This window comes from Callithrix jacchus, chromosome 9, assembly GCF_049354715.1.
Source record: "Callithrix jacchus isolate 240 chromosome 9, calJac240_pri, whole genome shotgun sequence".
NCBI lineage: Eukaryota > Metazoa > Chordata > Mammalia > Primates > Cebidae > Callithrix > Callithrix jacchus.
In genome coordinates, this window is record NC_133510.1 from 39,848,551 (window position 1) to 39,872,831 (window position 24,281).

The window sequence follows — 24,281 nt, forward strand, 5'->3', positions numbered from 1 at the left end:
AAAATGCTTTTAAATGTTGTCTTGAGGTTAATTGAGTCTCACTTCTCCTTTCTCTGAAGGGCCTGCAGAACTCTTTCAGTTCTGACATGGCTCCAGTCGTTTTTTCGTTTTGTTTTGGTTTTTTGAGATAGGGACTTTCTCACCCAGGCTGGGGTACAGTGGCACCATCATAGCTCACTGCAGCCTCTGCCTCCCAGATTCAAGTAATCCTCCCACCTCAGCCTCCCAAGTAGCTGAGACTAGAGCCATGCGCCATCATGCCCAGCTATTTTTTGTGTGTGGTTTTTTGTGTGTGTGTGTTTTTTTTTTTTTGGTAGAGACAGGGTTTCGCTCTGTTGCCCAGCCTGGTCTTAAACTCCTGAGGTCAAGCAATTCGTCCATGTCGGTCTCTCAAAGTGCGGGATTACAGGCATGAGCCTCCTAGTAGTTTTTATCTGGAGACATCTCATCTCTTTGAAGTCTGAAACACCAAATCTAAGTAAGAATCTGACTTTAGATTTTGATGTCTTTATTAAATTAGATCACTAGCTGATGCAGTGGTTCAAGCCTATGATCCCAGCACTTTGGGAGGCCAAAGTGGGAGGATCGCTTGAGTCCAGGAGTTCAAGACCAGCATGGGCAATGATGAAACCCCTCTCAATAAACAAAATAAATAGCTAAAATAAACTGTTGCACTTAATATTTATCTGAGCCAGTGATATTTATGTCAAGATGGGGTCAGATTCTAGACTAAATCAAACTCTCAGTCAAGAAAATGGCCTCTTGCCCTGTGATGCCCTCTGCCATGTTATGCTGCGGTAGAGGCCCTCACCATATTTGGCCCAACAACTCTGGATTTTCAAACCTCCAGAGCTGTAAGAAATATATTTATTTTAAAAATAGATTTAAAAGGCTGGGCGTGGTGGCTCACACCACAATCCTAGCACTTTGGGAGGCCGAAGTGGGGGGATCACCTGAGGTCAGGGGTTCAAAACTAGCCTGGTGAACATAGCAAAACCCTGTCTCTACTAAAAATACAAAAATTAGCGGGGTGTGGTGGTGGGTACCTGTAATCCCAGCTACTCAGGAAGCTGAGGCAGAAGAATCGCTTGAACCCAGGAGGGGAAGGTTGTGGTAAGCCAAGATCATGACATTGTGCTCCAGCCTGGGCAGCAAGAGTGAGACTCTGTTCCTAATTAATTAATTAATTAAATTGATTAAAATAAGGTGGCTGCCATTCAGTCCCACGCGATTCCTGTGGCTCTGCGCCCATGAGAACACAGTGTGTCTACATCGTGGCCGCAGGGCCCTCTGCTCTTGCACTAATGCTGTCAAACAGTTTGCTTTTCCCTTTCAGCATATTTCCTCTTGCTGACAATCTGGGTTTCGATTTTGCTTTTTGCTTTTGTTTTCTTTTTCTCTCTTCTTTGGTGCTGTGCACAGCAATGGTTCCTATGCTGCCACACTCCCAGCAGATTGTTGCACAATGAACAATACATTGCCATTCATTCAGTCATAATGAGCAGATTCGGCACAGGGGTGTGACGGAGACATATGGTTTCATGACAAGAGCTCTTGGGTCACTGAGGTTATTTTAACAGATGGCAGTGGAATCTACTAAACGTGGACTTTATTGGCTGATGTCTTAGTGAGTCCATCTCCAAGTGTGGAGATGCCCTCTGGTAGTGCCTCAGATGCACCACAGTATGAATGACTGCCTCATTCGGCAGTCACTCACCTGCCTCTCTGTATATCTCACATGGCGTTCCTCCCCAGGTGGATGTGGTTCTCCATGACAGTGAAGAGTAAGGAAGACACAGCATGGCATACAGACAGGATAAACTAGGCTGGGGTAGCAACCCAACCCTGAATGCTCAGTGGCTTAATGCTATGAAGGTTTGGTTCTCATTTATGCTGATATTCCTGGTCAGAGGGTTCACCAGAGCAAATCTTATTTATGTGAAGGAAAATTTGTACTGTTTTAATTATTTTTATGTGCAGAAAACTCAACAGTGTACATTTAACCCAGTTTCGTGGCAAGTTCTTTAGCCTGTGCCTTTTCGAGCTTAACAGTGCGAGTCACAGACTTGGGACCCAGGACATTGCCTCCCCAGTGACGATGGATCTCATCGCATCTGTCATAATTGGTCCTGATAGCTTCCATCAGCTTAGCCAAAGCACCTTTGTCTTCCGAGTTAAACTGTGTGAAGGTGACAGTGGTACAGGTCTTCCTGTGGACTAGACGTCCCAGTCTTGCTTTCCCCTTGATAATGCAGTAAGGGACTCCCATTTTACAACACAGGGCAGGCAAGAAGACAGCCAGCTCGATGGGATCCATGTCGTGTGCAGTCACCACCAGCTCAGCTTTCTTGTTCTCCACCAAGGTGGTGACAGTGTTAACTCCTGCTTGAAGGACAGGTGGTCTCTTAGTAAGGACGTCCCCTTTGCCAGCCGCTTTCTTCTCGGCCTGGGCCAACAGCCTCTGCTTCTTCTCTTGCTTTGTCTCTGGTCTGTACTTGTGGGCAGCTTAAGCAGCTGAGTAGCTGTTTGGCGTTCCAGGGCCTGGGTGAACTGGTTAATTGCAGGAGGCACTTTCAGCTCCTTATAGAGGGTGGCTCTCTGCCGCTGCAACCTGATACAGCAGGGCCATTTCACAAAGCTGGTGAGGTCTCTTTTGAGCTGGATGTCCTGTCCAATGCCTGAATTCTTAGGCCTTTTCTCAAACAGGGAATTCACTTTCTTAACCTCCTGCTTCTTCACGACAGCAGGGGCCAGAGCCACCTTCTTCCCCTTAGCCTCCTTTCCTTTAGGCATCTTAGGTGGTGGGAGGAGAGCTTATTTATTTTTTATTTATTTATTTTTTTTAGAGATGTGGTTTCACCATGTTGGTCAGGCTGGTCTCAAACTCCTGATCTGCCCGCCTTGGCCTCCCAAAGTGCTGCGATTACAGGTGTGAGCCACCACACCTGGCCCAGAGCACCTCTTCTTTAAGCAGCAAATTCAGGGATCAGAGCTTCTCCCATCCTGTGTGTCTGCCATCTTGGAAACTTTATTTTCAGCCGTGCAGATAAAGAGAAGGCCAGCCTGAGAGACTATGAGAGGTGCTTTATGCAAGGGAGGACTGGGAAATGTAGTTTTCTTTCATATGAAAAAATGAAATAGTTTGACCAATACCTAAAATTATCACATAGAATCTGCCACAATCATTAGTCATCATTTAGCCAACCAAGAAGGTCAAATAACTTTCTTGGATTGGTGCCATGGCTCATGCCTGTAATCCTAGCACTTTGGGAGGCCAAGGTGAGAGGATTGCTTGAGCCCAGGAGTTCAAGGCCAGCCTGGACAACATAGTGAGATCCCCTCACTACTTAAAAATAAATAAATAACTTCCTGTCAATATCCATTTCATTTTTCCACTTCAACTTCAACTTGTTGAATTGTATAAAACTCCTAATGACAAGAAGAAATGAAATAAAACCTTTCATAGGCGAGTGTTGAACAATGAGAACACATGGACACAGGGAGGGGAGTATCACACACTGGGGCCTGTGGGGGGAGGAATAGGGAAGGGACAACAGGGGGCAGGGAGTTGGGGAGGATAACGGGGAGAAATGCCAGATATAGGTATATAGGTGATGGGGAGGAAGGCAGCAAACCACACTGCCATATGTGTACCTATGCAACAATCTTAGAGGTTCTTCACATGTACCCCAAAACCTAAAATGCAAAAAAAAGAAATTCTGATTTATTCAGGTAAAAAAAAAAGAAGTAAAACTTTTATATTCTGATAACATTAAAAACAGTTTAATCTACATAAGCATTTTAATCTATATAAGATTTTTCGCAATACTTTTTATCTTTCATTTTTTTTTTAAGAGACAGGGGTCTCAGTATGTTGCCCAGGCTAGTCTCAAACTTCTGAGCTCCAGTGATCCTCTAGCTTCAGTATCCCAAAGTGCTAGGGTTATAGGCATGAGCCACTGTGCTTGGCTGATTTCCTGGAATATCTCTTAACCTGGGAGGATATTCTAATTATAGACCACCCTCCATAGACCGAAGAATACTGACCCTACCACCCCTACCCCACCACTCCCACCTTTAGATATGAGCCCGTGTTATAATTACAATCTACACCTGCTTGTAGAGCTGTGCTTCTCCACAGCTGCAAAACCTTAATCCTCCCATACACAACAGAGAGCATAAAACTAGGGCAATGTTTCCAAGTTTTCAGCAGATATTAATCTTTGTGATTCAGAAATGAGAGATTACACCTGTAATCCCAGCACTTTGGGAGGCCAGTGTGGGTGGATCACTTGAGGCCAGGAGTTCAAGACAACATAGTGAAACCCAGTCACTACTAAAAATACAAAAAAATTCACTGAGCGTGGTGGCTGGCTAATTTTGTATTTTTAGTAGAGACGGGGTTTCACCATGTTGGCCAGGATGGTCGATCTCTTGACCTCGTGATCCGCCCACCTCGGTCTCCCAGAGTGCTGGGATTACAGGTGTGAGCCCGCGCCCGGCCCTGTTTTTTTTCTGAGACATGGTCTCACTCTGTCACCCAGGCTGGAGTGCAGTGTTGCAATCTCTGCTCACTGTAGTCTCTACCTCCCTCCCACCTCAGCCTCCTGAGTAGCTGGCATTATAGGTACACACCTAGCTAATTTTTGTATTTTTGTAGAGATGGAGTTTTGCCATGTTGCCCAGGCTGGTCTGGAACTCCTGAGCTCAAGCAATCTGCTGGTCTTGGCCTCCTGAAGTGCTGGGATTACAGGTGTGAGCCACCACGCCCAGCCTGGTTGTTGTCGTTAGTCTGCTGTAGTCATACTATGTAGATTTGGGTTTCTACTCCATGTATTTATTATGCATTCATGTGGCTGAAGAAGTTCCAGATGTGCGCTGCTATCATGATTTCATCTGGGCCAGTCTCCAACTGTTACACAGCACATACCTCTAGAAGTAATAAAAAAAGTTACAACAAAAATACACTATTTTTTTCTTTTTATTGAGGCAAAGTCTCACTATGTCACCCACACTGGAGTGCAGTGGTGTGATCTTGGCTCACTGCCAACCTCTGCCACCCGGGTTCAAGTGATTCTCCTGCCTCAGCCTCAAAGTAGTTGGGATTACAGGTACCTGCCACCAAGCCTGGCTAATTTTTTTGTATTTTTAGTAGAGATGGGGTTTTGCGGTGTTGGCCAGGCTGTTCTCGAGCTCCTGACCTCAGGCAGTCCCCCTGCCTCAGCCTCCCAAAGTGCTACAGGCATGAACCAGTGCTCTCGGCCAAAAATAAACTTTAAACTTTTTATTTTTAAAAGAAACTTTTAAAGTTATAATTAACAAGGAAGAATAACTTCCAGCATCCCATTGTGCAATACGGTGGCTGTAGCCAACAATAAGGTGTTGTATATCTCAAAATAGCTATGAGAGGATATTATATGTTCCTACCACAAAACAGTTCATGTCTGAGGTGATGGATTTACTAATTACCCTGATTTTGTTATTACACAATGTATACATGTATCAAGACATCACATTTGTACACCATAAATATGTATAATTAATACCTGTCAATTAAAATTAAAAATTAAAAAAAACCACTGTTCTACTTGCTATGGACTAAATTGTGTCCCTTCAAAATTTCTCTGTTGAAACCCTGACCACCAATGTGATGGTATTTGTTTTTGATTTTTTTTTTTTTTAAGACAGAGTCTTGCTCTGTCTGTCGCCCAGGCTGGAGTGCAGTGGCACAATCTTGGCTCACTGCAGCCGCCACCTAACGGGTTCAAGCAACTCTCCTGCCTCAGCCTCCGAAGTAGCTGGGACTACAGGTACCTGCCACCACCCCTGGCTAATTTTTGTATTTTTAGTAAAGATGGGGTTTCACCACGTTGGCCAGGCTGGTCTCAAACTCCTGACCTCAAGTGATCTGCCCACCTCAGCCTCCCAAAGTGCTGGGATTACAGGTGCGAGCCACTGTGCCTGGCCCTTTTTTCTCCGCATTTTATTTTGAGTTCTGGGGTACATGGGCAGGATGTGCAGGTTTGTTACGTAGGTAAATGTGAAAACGTATGCCATGGTGCACAGATCACCTGCACAGATCACCGCGTCACCTAGATATGAAGCCGAGCATCCATTAGCTACTCTCCCTGATGCTCTCCCTCCTCCCACCCCGACAGGCCCCAGTGTGTTGTTTCCCCTATGTGTTCACGTGTTCTCATCATTTAGCTTTCACTTATAAGTGAGAATATAGTTTTGAGAATATTGGTTTTCTGTTCCTGTGTTAGTTTGTTGAGGATAATGGCTTCCAACTCCATCCATGTTCCTGCAAAGGACATAATCTCGTTCCTTTTTTTTTTCCTCCTTTTTTTAAGAGAAAGAGTCTTGCTCTGTCACCCAGGCTGGAGTGCAATGGCATGATCATAGCTCATGGCAGCCTCCACTCCCTGGACTCAGGCTATTCTCCCACTTCAGCCTCCTGAAGAACAATAATTTAATTGTCTGTCCAATTTTACCCTCCACCCCCAGGGCCTAAGCAACACAGAAGTAAACTTTGGAAAGAAGAGCTTTGGTGGAGATGCTTCTGGAGTTCCTTTTCCCATTCAGAACCTAATGGTAGGAACAGGATCTGTGCTGACCCATCTCTGCCACTTTCAGGTATATGTAAAGCCACAGGGACCTGCTTGGGCTTGAGCTTTCCCAGCTGGGAAATTGGTATGGTAAAACCTTAGCCCAAAGGAGAAAACCTTTTCTCTGTAGAATGGGAGTTGCAGCGGGGAAGTTGGGAATGTCAAGAAGAAAGAGGCCCGGAGCAGTGGCTCACGCCTGTAATCCCAGCACTTTGGGAGGCTGAGGCCGGTGGATCACCTGATGTCAGGAGTCTGAGACCAGCCCAACCAACATGGTGAAACCCCATGTCTACTAAATGCAAAAAATTTGCCAGGTGTGGTGGCGCATGCCTGTAATCCCAGCTACTCGGGAAGCTGAGGCAGGAGAATTGCTTGAACCTGGGAGGCGGAGGTTGTGGTGAGCTGAGATCACACCATTGCACTCCAGTCTGGGCGACAGACAGAGCAAGACTCCATCTCAAAAAAAAATTTTAAAAGAGAGAGAGAGAGAAGGAGAAGAAGAAATTCGAAGAAGCAATCGCAGGAGTGGTCTTTCCAGAACCAGCCAAAGTCAGAGCACCCTCTGTTACAGGACGTATCCACGGGAGCCACACGGGAAAGCATTGAGTTCAGCAGTGCAGGTGGGACCAGGCTCGTGTTGAAGCTCACCAGCCCCTTTGGTTCACCTGCAGCCACAGTCAGCTTTATGATTTGGGTTTATACACCCTGCAGAACTGTGGTCTAGATACAAGGCCATTAGGAGGGGGTTACAGTAGGATTTGAGTTTACGTTAGATGACTTGGGGAAGGGTCCAAGAGAGTGAGGCCTGCTCTGGACTGGGCACAGTCAGATAAGTGTGGGCAATTTGGTGATTGAGTATCTTAATGATTTTTATTTAGGAAGTGGCAGGAACCAAGCCCCTCTCAAAATGTCATTGATAAAGAAGCCGCAGCTGCTCATAGCAGCCAGGAGAGGAAGGTACCTGGTTGTTTCTGTTGTTCACATGGTACGTGCACTTGTTTCTTGTTTCTGTCTGTGCTGAGGGCACAGGCGTGATTACACACTGGTCTCCTTGGTTTCACTCCATTGCATTAGACATTGCTTTTCTCTGAAATGGTCTGTGTTTGGCAGGTGGACACTGTAGGGGAGAAAACATAGTATTTATTCCTTTTCTTTTTTAGGTTTTCAGTTGAGATAGTCTCCTGAAAACAAAAGCTAGATTAATAAAATAAAAACAAGCAGAAATGTATTAATGCATGCTATACCCATCTCACGGGAGAGCCTTCAGTTCAAAAATATTTCTCTCTCAAGGCAGTGGCTTAGGGGCTTTGCTAAAATCATAGTTTAACAAAGAGCCATAAATCCTACATAGTGACAAGACAAAAGAGCAGTTCAGTCTTTTAAGAGGTGGGAAAATCTGGTGTGATGGTTAATACTGACTGTCAACTTGATTGAATTGAAGGATACAAAGCATTGATCCTGGGTGTGTCTGTGAGGGTGTTGCCAAAGGAGATTAACATTTGAATCTGGGCTGGGGAAGACAGATTCACCCTTAATCTGGTGGGCACAATCTAATCAGCTGCCAGTGAATTTTATATTCAAAGCAGGCAGAAAAGCATGAAGAGGTGAGACAAGCTTAGCTTCCCAACCTACATCTTTCTCCTGTGCTGGATGCTTCCTGCTCTGAACATCAGACTCCAAGTTCTTCAGTTTTGGGACTTGGACTGGTTCTCCTTGTGTGGGACTCTGTGATTGTTTAAGTTAATAATAAACTCCCCTCCCCCCCCACCTCTCTCCGCCCCCCCCCCATTAGATCTGTCCTTGTAAGAGAATCACTAATACATGTGGGAAGAGAGTAAATCTGTTCCCAGATTCCACTGGTGCCTGCTGGTGCCTTCTCTGGGCCAAAAAGCAAGTGCCGTCTCCAGTAAGGAAGGATTTGCGCCCTGTCATCAGGCACCCAGAGGCTGAGGCAGAGCGGTCTCCTGCAGTTTAGTGTCTTTAACTAACAATGCTCAATATTTTGGGGAGAAATATTTTGGTTTCCTTCAGTGTTCGGCAGGTGGACACCATGCTCTGGCTGTGGGTGCTTGGCTAAATCCCGGCTGACAGTTTCTTTTTCACATGCTTCTATCCAGAGATACCAGACACTGAAAGGAGCATTTCCAAGAAGCTGCCTCTTAGGAAAGCCCATGGCACGGTGATTACAAACCCAAGCATGGCCTCAGACTGACCTGCACTTGGCATCCCAGCTCTGTTACTCACTGGCTGTGTGACCTTGAGTAAGTTATTTAGCTGAGAGCCTCTGTTTCCTCTCTTGCAAGACAGGGCTAAAAATAGTACTTTACTCTTACAGAAATGGGAGAAATTAAATGTGATAACAAACATAAAACACACAAAATAGTACCTAGCACATGATAAGCATTTAACTTGGGCTCTCTACCTATAGCATCGTTTGTCAGAGGTCACATTCTCTTGGCAAGCCACAGTGCACTCTGGAAACCCATCCAGGGGGCCCAGGAATCAAACAATATGCAGTTTCTGTGAAATTTCTAGCACTAGAAGGAGCTCAGAAGAGGAGCTGATGGGTTGTCTTCTGTTTCTGGTTTGTCAAATTAAAAAAACTGGCTGGGCGCAGTGGCTCACGCCTGTAATCCCAGTACGCTGGGAGGCCGAGGTGGGCAGATCATGAGGTTAGGAGATCGAGACCATCCTGGCCAACATGTTGAAACCCCGAGTCTATTAAAATTCAAAAAGTTAGCCGGGCGTGGTGGTGCATGCCTGTAATCTCAGCTACTCGGAAGGCTAAGGCAGGGGAATCACTTGAACCCAGGAGGCGGAGGTTGCAGTGAGCCAAGATTGCACCTCTGCACTCCAACCTGGCAACAGAGCAAGACTGCATCTCAACAAAAAAACAAATTGTGGACTTGGTAAAGTAGAGACCTTTATTTGAAAGAATTATTGCCAGGGTGTTGCAGGGGTACTCTTGCAATAGAGGAAGGGGAATTCTTGCAGTGGGGAATGCTGGGATTGGAAGGTCTGTAAGCACCTCAAAGGTTGGCAAAGGGTTTCTCTACAGTAGGAGGAAACAAGCCTAGAATGAGCAAGATGTGGCAAGCAGATGAAAGAGAAACAAATCGAGCAAATTGGAATGTTTGGCCCCGAAGCCACCCTGTTCTCTGAAGGGGCCCAGGCTAAGGGTAAACAAAGTTCTGAGGCCCAGATGAAGGAGAGAGGCCTAACCAAAGTTCCTGTAACAGGAGTTTTGCTCTAGTTCTTCAGTGAGGACAAGCACTTCAGCTAATCATCTGTGAGCAAAGGAAGGAAATTTTGAGGGTCTGTGTCTGGTCTTAACATACGTAAACAAGAAGAGCATCTGTAAGTCTTGTGAAGTGAAATCTGGAAGGGGGGCGGGTCAGGTCTTTGCAGTAAGCCCTTTTATAGAACATGTAGAACATTGCCAAGCGCGGTGGCTCACGTCTGTAATTCTAGCACTTTGGGAGGCCGAGGCAGGCGGATCACTAGGTCAAGAGATCGAGACCATCCTGGTCAACATGGTGAAACCCCGTCTCTACTAAAAATACAAAAAATTAGCTGGGCATGGTGGTGCGTGCCTGTAATCCCAGCTACTCAGGAGGCTGAGGCAGGAGAATTGCCTGAACCAAGGAGGCGGAGGTTGCGGTGAGCCGAGATCGCGCCATTGCACTCCAGCCTGGGTAAGAAGAGCGAAACTCCGTCTCAAAAGAAAAAAAAAGAACATAAAGGGTGGGTTTTTTTTGAGACGGAGCCTTGCTCTGTCACCCAGGCTGGAGTACACTGGTGCAATCTCAGCTTATTGCAACCTCTGCCTCCTGGGTTTAAGCGATTCTCCTGCCTCAGCCTCTGGTGTAGCTGGGATTGCAGGTGCATGCCACTATGTCCAGCTAATTTTTGTATTTTTAGTAGAGATGGGTTTCACTATGTTGGTCAGGCTGGTCTTGAACTCCTGACCGCATGATCTGCCTGCCTCGGCCTCCCAAAGTACTGGGATTACAGGCATGAGCCATCGGGCCCGGCCCAGGGTGGGGGATTTCTTAACCTTCACTGTTCACCACAAAGCTCAGGTAAAGTTCAACTTTGTCAGGTTACAAATCACGCGTTTCCTATTTCTCAAATTGTTCTATTTCAGATGAAAGAGTTAACTGTAGGCTTTAACATAACCTGAGGCACTTCTGGGTCCTTATATAGAGGGGCAGGACTGTGTGGAAGAGGAATCTGGGGCAAGGGGCATATTTACTTGTGACTCCCTTGGCAAGCAGCACCATTTGGAACATAGTGCTTGGGACTGTAGCTTGTGTGGCTCTCTAACCTGCAAGTGATCAATGAGAAATAAAACGTAAAATGGGTCAGGTGCCGTGGCTCATGGCTGTAATCCCAGCACTTTGGGAGGCCAAGGCAGGTGGATCACCTGAAGTCAGGAGTCCTAGACCAGCCTGGCCAACATGGCAAAACCTGGTATCTACTAAAAATATAAAATTAGCCAGGCATGGTGGTGTGTGTCTATAATCCCAGCTACTTGGGAGGCTGAGGCAGGAGAATCTCTTGAATCCAGCGGGACGGAGGTTGCAGTGAGCCAAGATTGCACCATTGCATTCCAACCTGGGTGATAAGAGCGAAACTCTGTCTCAAAAAACAAACAAACAAACAAAAACATAAAATGAGGCAACATCAGCACAAATGCTGAAACTAGACTTCACTTCAGCCCATATTGGTTCAGTAGCTACTGAGGGCCCACAGCTCTCTCCTGGTGTTTTGGCTGAGCATTGAAATGCTGCTCACTGACAGACTTCCGCTTCAGGGTTCTCTCTGCCTCTATGGATGTCTAAATGTTTTCCTGTGTTGCTTTCTCTGCCTCTCTTGGGAGAATTCAAACGTGTTGCTTGCTTGCTTGCGTTGCAGGGCTTTCTATGCCAGTTTGCACCTATAACATCTCTCCCCTCATTCTTTTCTCTCCTTTTACAGCCTTTTGTTCTGCAATGACTTTACTTGAGGGCCACTAATTCATTCTGCAACAGAGCTGGCAAATCTTGTCATTCTTACCACTTACAGTATTTCCTGGAAGCCAGCCTGGATTTGAAGTAGATCCTGAGAGACTACCGCAGAATCCTCAAACCTGCCCCCACGACAGAATGAACATTTTTTTTTGAGATGGAGTCTTGCTCTTGTCACCCAGGCTGGAGTACAGTGGCAGGATCTGGGCTCACTGCAACCGCTACCTCCCAGGTTCAAGCGATTCTCCTGCCTCAGCCTCCTAGCTGGGATTACATGCCTGCCACCATGCCAGGCTACATTTTGTAGTTTTAGTAGAGATGGGGTTTCACCCTGTTGGCCAGGCTGGTCTTGAACTCCTGACTTCAAGTGATGCACCTGCCTCTGCCTCCCAAAGTTCTGGGATTATAGGTGTGAGCCACTGCACCCGGCCGGACATCTTTATTAAATGCTCCTGCCAGGTTCTGAGCAGACAAGCTTTGATTTACTTTCCCTTTCAAGAGCCAACGGAATAAAGCTACCCAAATACAAGTTGATGATTTGAACTAATTCTGAAGATTTGTGAAAATGCTCAAAATCCAAGTGGGGAGTGAAGAGAAGCCGCCTGACGACTAAAACTGGGAAATGGGTGATATTTGTCTCACAGTCCCCACTCGCCCCTCCCAGCCCTGCTCCATGTTTTCCCCTCCTCCCTGCCACTTCAGGAGCCCATGCCCTCTTCCCTTATTTAAACCAAAACAAACACTGCTGTTCTAAAAGAAAGGATGTGAATCACAGAATCCTTTGATAACTAGGAGGGACTTTAGTGAGTTATCTAATCCAACTCCCTCATTTTGTAAAATACTTGTCACTCCACATTTGGAAATCTAAATCTGGCCCTTTTTCCTTACATCTTGGAAGGTTCTAATTATGCATTTTCCTAGAAGTGGAAGAAAAGTCACTTCTCATCTGTTGGTCTTCTTCTTTTTCCTGAAGTCTGAGTCTCCAAGTGGAGAAGGGTATTTTGTGGCACCTCAAAAGAGAAGCAACAAAACATTACAAATATTCATGCACCTAGTACCTTGAAAGGGCTCCATAGCCATGTAATATGGTTTGTCCATGTGATATGGTGTGTCTCCACCCAGATCTCACCTTGAATTGTAATAACCCCCACGTGTAAAGGGCAGGGCCAGGTGGAGATAACTGAATCATGAGAAAGGTTTCCCCGCATACTGTTCTTGTGGTAGTGAATACATCTCACAAGATCTGATGGTTTTATAAAGGGGACGTCCCCTGCACAAGCTCTCTTGCCTGCCACCATGTAAGATGTGACTTTGCTCCTTCTACCATGATTATGAGGCCTCCCCAGTCACATGGAACTGTGAGTCAATTAAACTTCTTTATTTTATAAATTACCCAGTCTCGGGTATGTCCTTATTAGCAGCGTGAGAACAGATTGATACACCATGTGAACATTGAGGATAAAGATTCTTAGAGGGGATGCACTGGTTAAATAGGGGAGTGGATGTGGACAGAGTATTAGTCAAAGAAGGTTGTTATCTACTACTCTCAACATTTATGTCTGCCGAGAACTCATGAATAGGAGTTGAAAGGAGGTATCTGGGATGTGTTGATTTGCAACCGCATCTTAGACAGAGTACTCCTATTTTGCTCTGGGGAGACTTTTGTTCCCCACTTTCAGTCCCTGTACTCCAGATAAAGCCAACTCAGCTCTAGAGGTGGAACTTGTGTCCAAGCCTAAGCCAATCAGAATATGCTTATACCCCTGGCCACTGGGACTGGTTTAGAAATGGGCACCAGATTCAAGATGGTCCACTCATTGGATTCTAGGTCTTGCTGCAGCTCCCTAGAACAATTTCTCTCTTGCCTTCTCTCATTGAACTTGAACCTCAGAAGCTGTGAGTTGGGAGCTGCTCCTTCCACCAACTACTCAGAGCCTGAGAAAGGAACCAGCACACAGAAAAGCAGTCAGCCAAGAAACAGAAAAATCCATTTCTCCTTCACGTTGTTGAGCCCCGACTCAGGTCTCTCCTGAAACTGGTCCTCAATTCCATGAGCCAATAGATATGCATTTGCCTTAATACAATTTGAGCTAGTTTTCTTTTTTTTTTTAATTATATTTTACGTTTTGGGGTACATGTGAAGAACATGCAAGATAGTTGCATTGGTACACACATGGCAGTGTGATTTGCTGCCTTCCTCCCCTTCACCTCTATCTGGCATTTCTCCCCATGCTCCCTCCCCAACTCCCCACTCCCCACTGTCCCTCCCCTATTCCCCACAACAGACCCCAGTGTGTAGTGCTCCCCTCCCTGTGTCCATGTGTTCTCATTGTTCAACATCCACCTATGAGTGAGAACATGCGGTATTTCATTTTCTGTTTTTGTGTCAGTTTGCTGACATTGATGGTCTCCAGGTCATCCATGTCCCTACAAAGGACACGAACTCATTGTTTTTGATTGCTGCTTAATATACCATGGTGTAGATGTGCCACATTTTCCCTGTCCAGTCTATCATCAATGGGCATTTGGGTTGGTTCTAGGTCTTTGCTATTGTAAACTGTGCTGGAATGAACATTCATGTGCATATGTCCTTAGAGTAGAACGATTTATAATCCTCTGGATATATATCCAGTAATGGGATTGCTGGGTCAAATGGAATTTCTATTTCTAGGTCCTTGAGGAATCGCCACACTGTCTTCCACAATGGTTGAACTAATTTACACTCCCACCAGCAGTGTAAAAGTGTTCCTATTTCTCCACATCCTCTCCAGCATCTGTTGCCCCCAGATTTTTTAATGATCACCATTCTAACTGGCGTGAGATGGTATCTCAATGTAGTTTTGATTTGCATTTCTCTAATGACCAGTGATGATGAGCATTTTTTCATATGTTTGTTGGCCTCATGTATGTCTTCTTTTGTAAAGTGTCTGTTCATATCCTTTGCCCACTTTTGAATGGGCTTGGTTTTTTCTTATAAATCTGTTTTAGTTCTTTGTAAATGCTGGATATCAGCCCTTTGTCAGATGGGTAAACTGCAAAAATTTTTTTTCCATTCTCTTGGTTGCTGATTCACTCTAATGACTGTTTCTTTTGCCATGCAGAAGCTGTGGAGTTTGATTAGGTCCCATTTGTCTATTTTGGCTTTTGTTGCCAATGCTTTTGATGTTTTGGTCGTGAAGTCCTTGCCTACTCCTATGTCCTGAATGGTTTTGCCTAGATTTTCTTCTAGGGTTTTTATGGTGTTAGGTCTTATGTTTAAGTCTTTAATCCATCTGGAGTTAATTTTAGTGTAAGGTGTCAGGAAGGGGTCCAGTTTCTGCTTTCTGCACATAGCCAGTTTTGCCAACACCATTTATTAAACAGGGAATCCTTTCCCCATTGCTTGTTTTTGTCAGGTTTGTCAAAGATCGGTTGGTTGTAGATATGTTGTGTTGTCTCCGAGGCTTCTGTTCTGTTCCATTGGTCTACATTTCTGTTTTGGTACCAGTACCATGCTGTTTTGATTACTGTAGCCTTGTAGTATAGTTTGAAGTCCGGTAGTGTGATGCCTCCTGCTGTGTTCTTTTTGCTTAGAATTGACTTGGTTATGTGGGCTCTCTTTTGGTTCCATATAAAGTTTAAGGTGGTTTTTTTCCAGTTCTGTGAAGGTCATTGGTAGCTTGATGGGGACTGAGTTAGTTTTCTACACTGCATACTCAGAGTCCTACTTGAGAGAATCAGTATGCTTAACGCATACTTCTGTCCTCAAGCGATCCTCCTACCTCCCAAAGTGCTGGGATTACAGGCTTGAGCCACCATGCCCGTCCTCAAAAAGTTTGTTGAATGAATTAGTGAATCTAGCATTTGCTTATCTTTAATGTACCACAAAGTTATATACATATATTTCAGGTCTTCTTGGTTCCTTTCTTCAAGTGAATTAAATAAAATTTCATGTGTTTAAATTTAAGATAGGCTGGGCATAGTGGCTCATGCCTGTAATCCAGCACTTTGGGAGGCTGAGGCCGATGGATGACCTGAGGTCAGGAGTTCGAAACCAGCCTGGCCAACATGGAGAAACCCCATCTCTACTAAAAATACAAAAATTAGCCAGGTGTGGTGGTGGGTACCTGTAATCCCAACTGTTCAGGAAGCTGAGGCAGGAGAATCACTTGAACCAGGAAGGCAGAGTTTGCAGTGAGCTGAGATTGTGCCACTGCACTCCAGCCTGGGCAACATGAGCAAAACTGTCTCAAAAAAAAAAAAAAAAAAATTGGCCGGGTGTGGTGGCTCATGCCTGTAATCCAAGCACTTTGGAGGCCAAGGCGGGCGGATCACCTGAGATCAGGAGTTCAAGACCAGCCTGACCAACATGGCGAAATCCCATCTTTATTAAAAAAAAAAAAATTAAGGTAGATAAATGGTAGGTATTATTGTGATTATAATAATTATTTTATACTCTTTGTGGCACTTTTATTTATTTATTTGACATGGGGTCTCATTCTGTTGCTCAAGCTGGAGTGCAGTGGAGCAATCATAGCTCACTCGAACTCTTGAGCTCAAGTGATCCCCCTGCTTCTGCCTCCCAAAAAGCTGGATTACAGGTATGAGTCACCGTGTCCCACCAGTAGCTATTACTTTTTTTTTTTTTTTTGAGATGGAGTCTTGCTCTGACACCCAGGCTGGACTGCAGTGGTGCAATCTCAGCTCACTGCAACCTCTGCCTCCAGGGTTCAAACAATTCTCCTTCCTCAGCCTCCCAAATAGCTGGGATTACAGGCATCCATTACCACACCCAGCTAAATTTTTTTTGCATTTTTAGTAGAGATGGGGTTTCACCATGTTGGACAGGCTAGCCTCAAACTCCTAACCTCAGATGATCTGCCCTCCTTGGCTTCCCAAAATGCTGGGATTAGAGGTGTTAGCAACCCCGCCCCTGAGTAGCATTACTACTTGGAGTAGCATTTACTTTTGTTTGAAGATGAGCAGAGCAGAAGATGAGAGAGAAGTGGGAGAACAAGAAGGAAGAAAACTAGAGCTGGTGAAGATAAGAAAATTAATGGAGGACTTCCAAAGTTAGGGGTTACCTACTCAGAAAAGAGGCAAAATTTAAATCCCCTCTAAAAATTTGGACACTCTGGCACCTTAAATGAAGAAACCCAGAATCAGTGCAGAGAACAGTCTTCTAAGGCTTGCACCCTGAAAATCCAGACTCTTTAAGGGCACTGCAAATTGTATAAACAGGATCAATCCTATTAGAAACTCTTGCCAGTGTGTAGGAAAAGAAAATTTATCTTTTAGCCTGTGTTTCAAATACCTACATATTTGGTAGGTACTGACAAACTTGACTCAGCTTAATACAAGCTGAGTATCCCTAATGCAAAATGTTTGGGACCAGAACTGTTTAGATTTTGGAATATTTGCATATCTATAAGGAGATCAGTTGGGAATGGAGCCCAGGTCTAAACATGAAATTCATTTGTGTTTCATATACACCTTATGCACATACTGAAGGTGGTTTTATTTTATTTTTATTTTTTATCATTTATTTATTTATTTTGAGATAAGTTCTTGCTTTGTCACTCCAGTTGCAGTGCAAGGGCACAATCTAATCTCACTGCAACCTTGACTTCCCAGGTTTGAGTGATCCTCCCACCTCAGCCTCCCAAGTAGCCAGGACTAAAGACATGAGCCACCCTGCCCAGCTAATTGTTGTATTTTTTTTCAATTGAGACAGGGTCTCACTCTGTTGCCCAGGCTGGAGTGCAGTGGCACCATCTCAGTTCAGTGCCACCTCCGCTTCCCAGATTCAAGCCATTCTTGTGCCTCAGTCTCCCAAGTAGCTGGGATTAAAGCTCGCAGCACTAAACCCAGCTGGTTTTTGTTTTTTTTTTCAGTAGAGATGGGGTTTCACCATGTTGGCCAGGCTGGTCTTGAACTCCTGGTCTCAAATGATTCTTCCACTTCAGCCTCTCAAAGTGCTGGGATTACAGGCGTAAGCCACTGCACCCAGCCAATTTTTTTTTTTTTGGTACAGACAGCGTTTTGCTATGTTGCCCAGGCTGGTCTCAAACTCCTGGGCTCAAGCTATCTGCCCACTTCAGCCTCCCAAAATATTGGGATTACAGGTGTGAGCCACCATGCCTCAGTCCACATAATATCTTAAATAATTTTGGGCATGAAACAAGGTTTTCATTTTATTATGCTTTGTGGATGTGCTTGTACAGGGGAATCTGAACAGGTGCAGAAAAGATGTATCACAGTTGAGGGGGGCTGGGAGGGTCTTTTATCCTCTGGGAATGCTAAGTAAATTGTGTGCTGTCAGCCTTTGTTTAAACTTCAACTCATCAGAGGAGCTCATATGTGGAATTTTTCCCTTGTGACACCATGTCAACACTCACAAAGTCTTGGATTTGGGAGTATTTAGGATTTTGAATTTTCAGATTAAGGATGCTCAACCTACATAACCACTTATTCTGCATGCAGTTTTGTGAGTATGAAATTTGGGAAGGGCTCTGCTAGATGGTTTGTCTGCCTAGCTTTCTGTCGGGTAGCGAGATCTGGAACATACCCTTCACAGGTGTGTGCTCTTTTTTCTCACAATCTCTCAAATGCTCCAGAGCTTTTCTTGTTCTATACCTAGCACCACAGCCCCCAGGGCCTCGTCATGTGGCTTAGACTTCTCATAGCATGGTGGGTCTCAGAATAGTTGCACTTCCCCAAAGTGGAAAGTAGATGTTACCTGGCCAATCAAGGGCTGCACCTGTAAAGGCATGTCACTATTGCCATATTCTATTGGTCAAAGCAGTCACAGGGACTAGGTTCAAAGGGGAGTGGCAAGATCACATTGCAGAAGAGCACTGGGATCAGGAAGAAGATATTGTTGTGGCTGCTTTTGCAACATACAATCTGCCACAGCTATAATCTTTTTTTTTTTTTTTTTGAGACAGGGATTTGCTCTGTCGCCCAGGCTGGAGTGCAGTGGTGCAATCTCAGCTCACTGCAACCCCCGCCTCCCAGATTGAAGCAATTCTCCTGCCTCAGTCTCCCAAGTAGCTGAGACTATAGGCATGCGCCACCACACCTGGCTAATTTTCATATTTTTAGTAGAGACAAGGTTTTGCCATGTTGGCCAGGCTGGTCTCTAATTCCTGACCTCAGGTGATCCACCCACTTTGGCCTCCCAAAGTGCTGGGATTACAGGCATGAGCCACCATGCCTGGCTACAACCTATAATCTTATCCTTAGAAATGTATTATGTAGAAATAATCCGAGCAAGATGTAAGAACAGAAAAGTTTATCTCAAATTTGTAGGAAAAAAATTTGGAAAAAGCCTACATGTCTCCTGATAGATAAATAGCTAAGTAAATTGTCACGTACCAACTGACAGGAATATGAAGCGATAGTGATTAGCCAGATTATGAGGCAAGTGGCTATAAAAGGAGAACAAGTAAAATGAAGAAGCACACGCACTGTGATGAGAATTATGTAAAAGCCTGGATGCACCTGGACAAAGTCTGAAGGGAAATAAGTAGAAACGAAGATAATTGCATCGAGGTGGTAAAGTACGTGATTATGTATACCTTAGATTTTTCTCCTTTATTGTTATAGCATCACAAAAATTAAAATTAGAAGAAAAGAAGAGAATTGCAATTTTAATGGTCAGTGCTCAATACTTACGTACATGTACTAAGCGCAGGGAAGGCAAAGGGGACACAAATTACTCTCTAATTCGCTCAGACTCAGAGGAACTTCCAGCTTAGAGGAGCCACAGATATTCTTATTAATAATTAATAACTTGTTTTGACCCCTTATCTTCGGAATGCTGATTAGCATGGAAGCAATAATTACTATTAATATATTGATCTTTTTTTTTGAGATAAAGTTTCATTCTTGTTGCCCATGCTGGAGTGCAATGGTGTGATCTCAGCTCACTTCAACCTCTGCCTCCCAGGTTCAAGCCATTCTCCTGCCTCAGCCCCAAAAATAGCTAGGATTACAGGCACCCACCACGACACCCAGCTAATTTTTTTTTGTAGTTTTAGTAGAGAGGGGGTTTCATTATGTTGGCCAGGCTGGTCTCAAACTCCTGACCTCAGGCGATCCACCCACCTTGGCCTCCCAAAGTGCTGGAATCATAGGCATGAGCCACCATGCCCGGCCTATATTAGTCTTTCAATATTGCTGAGACTGTTCATAAGACTGAAAATCCTTTAAAAAGCTCCTACAACATGTAAACATAAGGTGATATTTTAATCTTTATCATAATGAATTTATCCAATCCAGGGTTTCTAAAATTGTCAGTGGCAATTTGGCCTGGGAGTTTATCCTAGAATACTCTGACAAGAACTAGATTAATTCTGGTCTCCCTCTTCACAGCCTTCTGTTTGCCTTGGGACTCACTGTTTGTAGGTAAAGAGGATGTGGAGTCTGGAATAGTCTATGCTTATGAAACTGCAAGCAAAATTCCTAGAGTGGCCCTGAATTCAACCCGCCTTCCTGGGACTATGAGACTCATAGCCGTGGCTGAAACCCAACCTTTGAACAGTCATTGCTTTCCAGTATTGCCTTAACTTGCCAGTCATTGCATTTTTTCCAAGGCCTCTTTTGAAGAGTTATTAAGGAAGGTAAAAGTGCATAAAGATCAAAGTCTTAAGAAAGTCTGATTAAATAATTGCAAAAACAAATTTTTTTTTTCGAGGCCAAGTCTTGCTTTGTCATCCAGGCTGGAGTGCAGTGGCATGATCTCGGCTCACTACAACCTCCGCCTCCCAGGTTCAAGTGATTCTCCTGCCCCAGCCTCCTGAGTAGCTAGGATTACAGGCATGAGCCACCACACCTGGCTACAAAACAATTGGAAAATATATATCATGAGTTGGTATAACCACTAATTGTGTTAATATGGTTAATAACTGGGGAAAACCTGAATGAGGGAAGTGTTTAGATTACATTCTGGTAAATTATTTTGATTTGGTTCAGTTGCCTTTTGGGAAGTTAAGAAAATGGAAGGGGCTACCTACTGGTTGCCCAAAAAATTACTGATATTCTTAGAATTGTCAAAAGACAAAGTTACAACAAATTTAGTTTAAAGATCTCAATTGGGCCAGGCTTGGTGGCTCACGCCTGTAATCTCAGCACTCGGGGAGGCTAAGGCAGGTGAATCACTTGAGGTCAGGAGTTCAATACCAGCCTGGCCTACAAAAATTAGCCAGGTGTGGTGGTGTATGCCTGTAGTTCAAGCTACTTGGCAGGCTGAGGTGGAAGAATCTCTTGAACCAAGGAGGCAGAGGTTGCAGTGAGCCGAGATCGCACCACTGCACTACAGCCTGGGCAACAGAGTGTGACTCTGTCTCAAAAAAAAAAAAAAAAGTCTCAATTGGCTTTATTCACAATTCTAGAAAGAGGTAACACTTTGCTCCACAAAATAGAATCAGGAGCTGAGCAGAAGGCATTGGTTTTACAGAGCAAGAAGGAATAAAGAAGCAAGTTGGGTGCGGTGGCTCACGCCTGTAATCTCAGCACTTTGGGAGGCCCAGAAGGGTAGATCACTTAAGGTAAGGAGTTTAAGACCAGCCTGGGCAACATGCTGAAACCCTATCTCTACTAAATACTACAAAAATTAGCCCAGTGTGGTGGCCCATGCCTGTAATCCCAGCTACTCGGGAGGCTGACGTGGGCGGATCACTGTGGAGGCCATGAGGTGAAGGTTGCAGTAAACGGAGATGGCACCACTACACTACAGCCTGGATGACACCAAGACTCTCTATCAGAAAAAAAAAAGAAGCAAAGAGTACATCCATTGTTTCAAAGTGACTTCTCTTATAAGGCGAGACAAGGAGACAGATCAATAGAAAAATAACTGATAGGTAACATCAGGTTTCTTGGGGCTACTTTTTTTGTGTGTAAAAAGATTAAAGTAGAGGGAACTTCATTGCTGTGACTCTTGAAGATTAACTGGCCTGTTTGGGAATTTGGCTATCTCTCTCTCCTGGTTTCTCTTGAGATAGGAATAACATAGTGTGGTCCAAAGAGAATAGAAAATTCCAGGCTGTAGTTTCACATGACTAGCAAAAGGAAACTGTTGAAGTAGCTGCATAAACTGGGACTGATAAGACCATGAAAAACAGGGTGTGGGCCAAGCTGGCTAAAAGCAACTGGACCTGACACAGTGCAGGATTTGACCTAGGTTTCTCCTAGGTCAAATAATGTCAGAAATTTAGATTCCTATGTAGTTCAATCTGAAAATATTTTCTATTACTACTGAGTATTATCTAAGCTATGTGACTATAAGTAAGACTTTTTAAAATTTGTATTTAAAATTTTTTTTGTAGAGATGGGGTCACCCAGGCTGGTCTTGAACTCCTAGGCTCAAGTGATCCGCCCACCTAGACCTCCTAAAGTGCTGGGATTGCATGCGTGACCCACCATTCCTGACCAGTAAGACTTTTAATATTACTGACTGTATATTATGTGATAATAAGGGGTTCATACTTTCTAGATGTGACACTGGAATTCTGATTGTGCTTTAAAAAACAAAAACAGTCTTAACTCTTAGATATACATACTACAGTATTTTCTGGTGGAATGACCTGATATGATATCTGACAGTTGGGTTTTTTTGTTTTGTTTTTCTTTTTTCTTTTCTTTCTTTCTTTTTTTTTTTTTAAGACACAGTCATGCTGGCACCATCTGGGCTCACTGCAAGCTCTGCCTCCCAGGTACAAGCAATTCTCCTGCCTCAGCCTCCCAGTAGCTGGCATTACAGGCCCCTGCCACCATGCCTGGCTAATTTTTGTATTTTTAGTAGAAATAGGGTTTCACCATGTTGGCCAAGCTGGTCTCAAACTCCTGACTTCAGTAATCTGCCCGCCTTGACCTCCCAAAGTGCTGGGATTACAGATATGAGCGACCATGCCGGCCTGACAGTTGATTTTTAAATTTACTTTTCTATTTCAATGTTAAATTTTGTAATTTCTTTCTTTCTTTTTTTTGAGATGGAGTCTCGCACTGTTACCCAGGCTGTATTGCAGTGGCTCGATCTCGGCTCACTGCAATTGCCACCTCCTGGGTTCAAGCAATTCTCCTGCCTCAGCCTCCCAGGATTATAGGCATACACCACCACGCCTCATGAATTTTTGTATTTTTAGGAGAGACAGGGTTTCACCATATTTGCCAGGGTGGTCTCCAACTCTTGACCTCAAGTGATGGGATTACAGGCATGAGCCACCATGTCCTGACCAACAGTTGCTTTTAAATAATCTAGTATGAAGGAGCTGAGAGCAGTGGGGTTGTAAATGAAATAGATTGGCCAGATGTTGATAAATGTTGAATCTGGGTAATAGATATATGGGGCCTCATTATTCTGTTCTTTCTATTTTGTGTGTATTTGGAAATTTCTATAACAAAAAGTTTAAGAAAAAATCTCAATAGTTATTTGAGGTTTGTTCAAAAACAGACACAAGACTGCAGTTGTTTTCTTTTGCTTGCTTTAGGGTTGCTTTTCTTGAAAGACTTTTGTGAAATTGTACATTTCAAGATGAATATAAAAAGTAGTGTGTACTTAACCATAACCTCTTTTATAGTAGCTTCTGGGTGCCTCCTATACACTTCCAATCTTAGCAATGAGAATAAATAACTCGCACTAATTTGGCCTCAACACTCAACTGCTGTCACATTAATTGCTATGTTTGTGTAGCTACACTGTAGCCAGTGATAATATTTTAAAATACATTACAAGACAGACAATATTTTAGTGCCTACATTCAGATATTAACCTTATAAGCTTTCCATTTTTCAGTAACTTTTTGAAAGTTAAACATTTTAAATTCTGTTATTGTCTTATTTCTTTATTGTAATCTGGCCATTTGTTATCTTAGAGGTGTCTCCAGAACTCACTTTTTACCCAACAATGTTGAAAAGGTAGCTCCACCATATTTTAAAATTTCTAGCTATACCTTATATAGTATATATCCCTGAGTAAGATATTCTTCACTCTTTTCAGGTAATTATAATGGCTTCAGTTTATAGATAACTATTATGGATTTGTAGAAAGGGAATTTATAAAAAGGCTTAAGTGGGCATTCTAAGCTTGAATTTCATGTTCTTTGTTTTGAATTTTATGTTCTTAATAACTTAAAATTTCAAAATGTATGTCTGAGAGTTACCTATTATTTTCTCTATTCACCTCTATTTTTCATTTTTATGTATTATTATGTATTTTTTATTTTTTTGAGACAAAGTCTCACTCTGAACCCCCAGGCTAGAGTGCAGTGGCATAATCATGGCTCACTGCAGCCTTGACCTTCCAGGCTCCACAACCCTCCCATCTCAGCCTTCAGGTAGCTGGGACTATAGGTACATGCCACCAAAACTGGCTAGATTTTGTATTTTTTTTGTTGTTGAGATGGGTTCTCACTATGTTGCCCAGGCTGGTCTCAAACTCCTGGCCCCAAGTGATCCTCTGGCTTCAGTCTCTTGAGTTGCTAGGATTACAGGCATAAGAAACTATGCCCAGCTCAGTAGTCTATTTCATATCACATATATAATAATAATTTAATCACAAAGAACCATACATTTAGTAATGGTTATAAAAGCTAAGGAGACCAAGCGAAGATATTTGAAATGTGTTAAACCTTCAGTCCTCTCAGTCTGGTATTTACTAGTGTAAGAAAAAAAAATTAAAATGTAT

General features: G+C 43.8%; 1 long non-coding RNA gene and 1 pseudogene across 3 annotated transcripts in view; both read right to left on the minus strand.

Moving 5' to 3' along the window:
- LOC100395604 (large ribosomal subunit protein eL8 pseudogene) lies at positions 1–3,708 on the minus strand (annotated as a pseudogene).
- Positions 3,709–4,072: 364 nt separating this feature from the next.
- The window catches only part of LOC144577882 (uncharacterized), a 35,904-nt gene continuing 15,695 nt past the window's right edge, over positions 4,073–24,281 (minus strand). For 2 of the 3 annotated variants that reach the window (XR_013522715.1, XR_013522713.1), the window contains exons 2-3: positions 7,570–7,725; positions 4,073–4,932 (exon numbers count right to left, since the gene is read on the minus strand). This is a non-coding gene — a long non-coding RNA (uncharacterized LOC144577882). Of the gene's footprint in view, positions 4,933–7,365; positions 7,726–24,281 lie in introns of those variants that run through there. The other variant, XR_013522714.1, reaches the window with a different exon arrangement.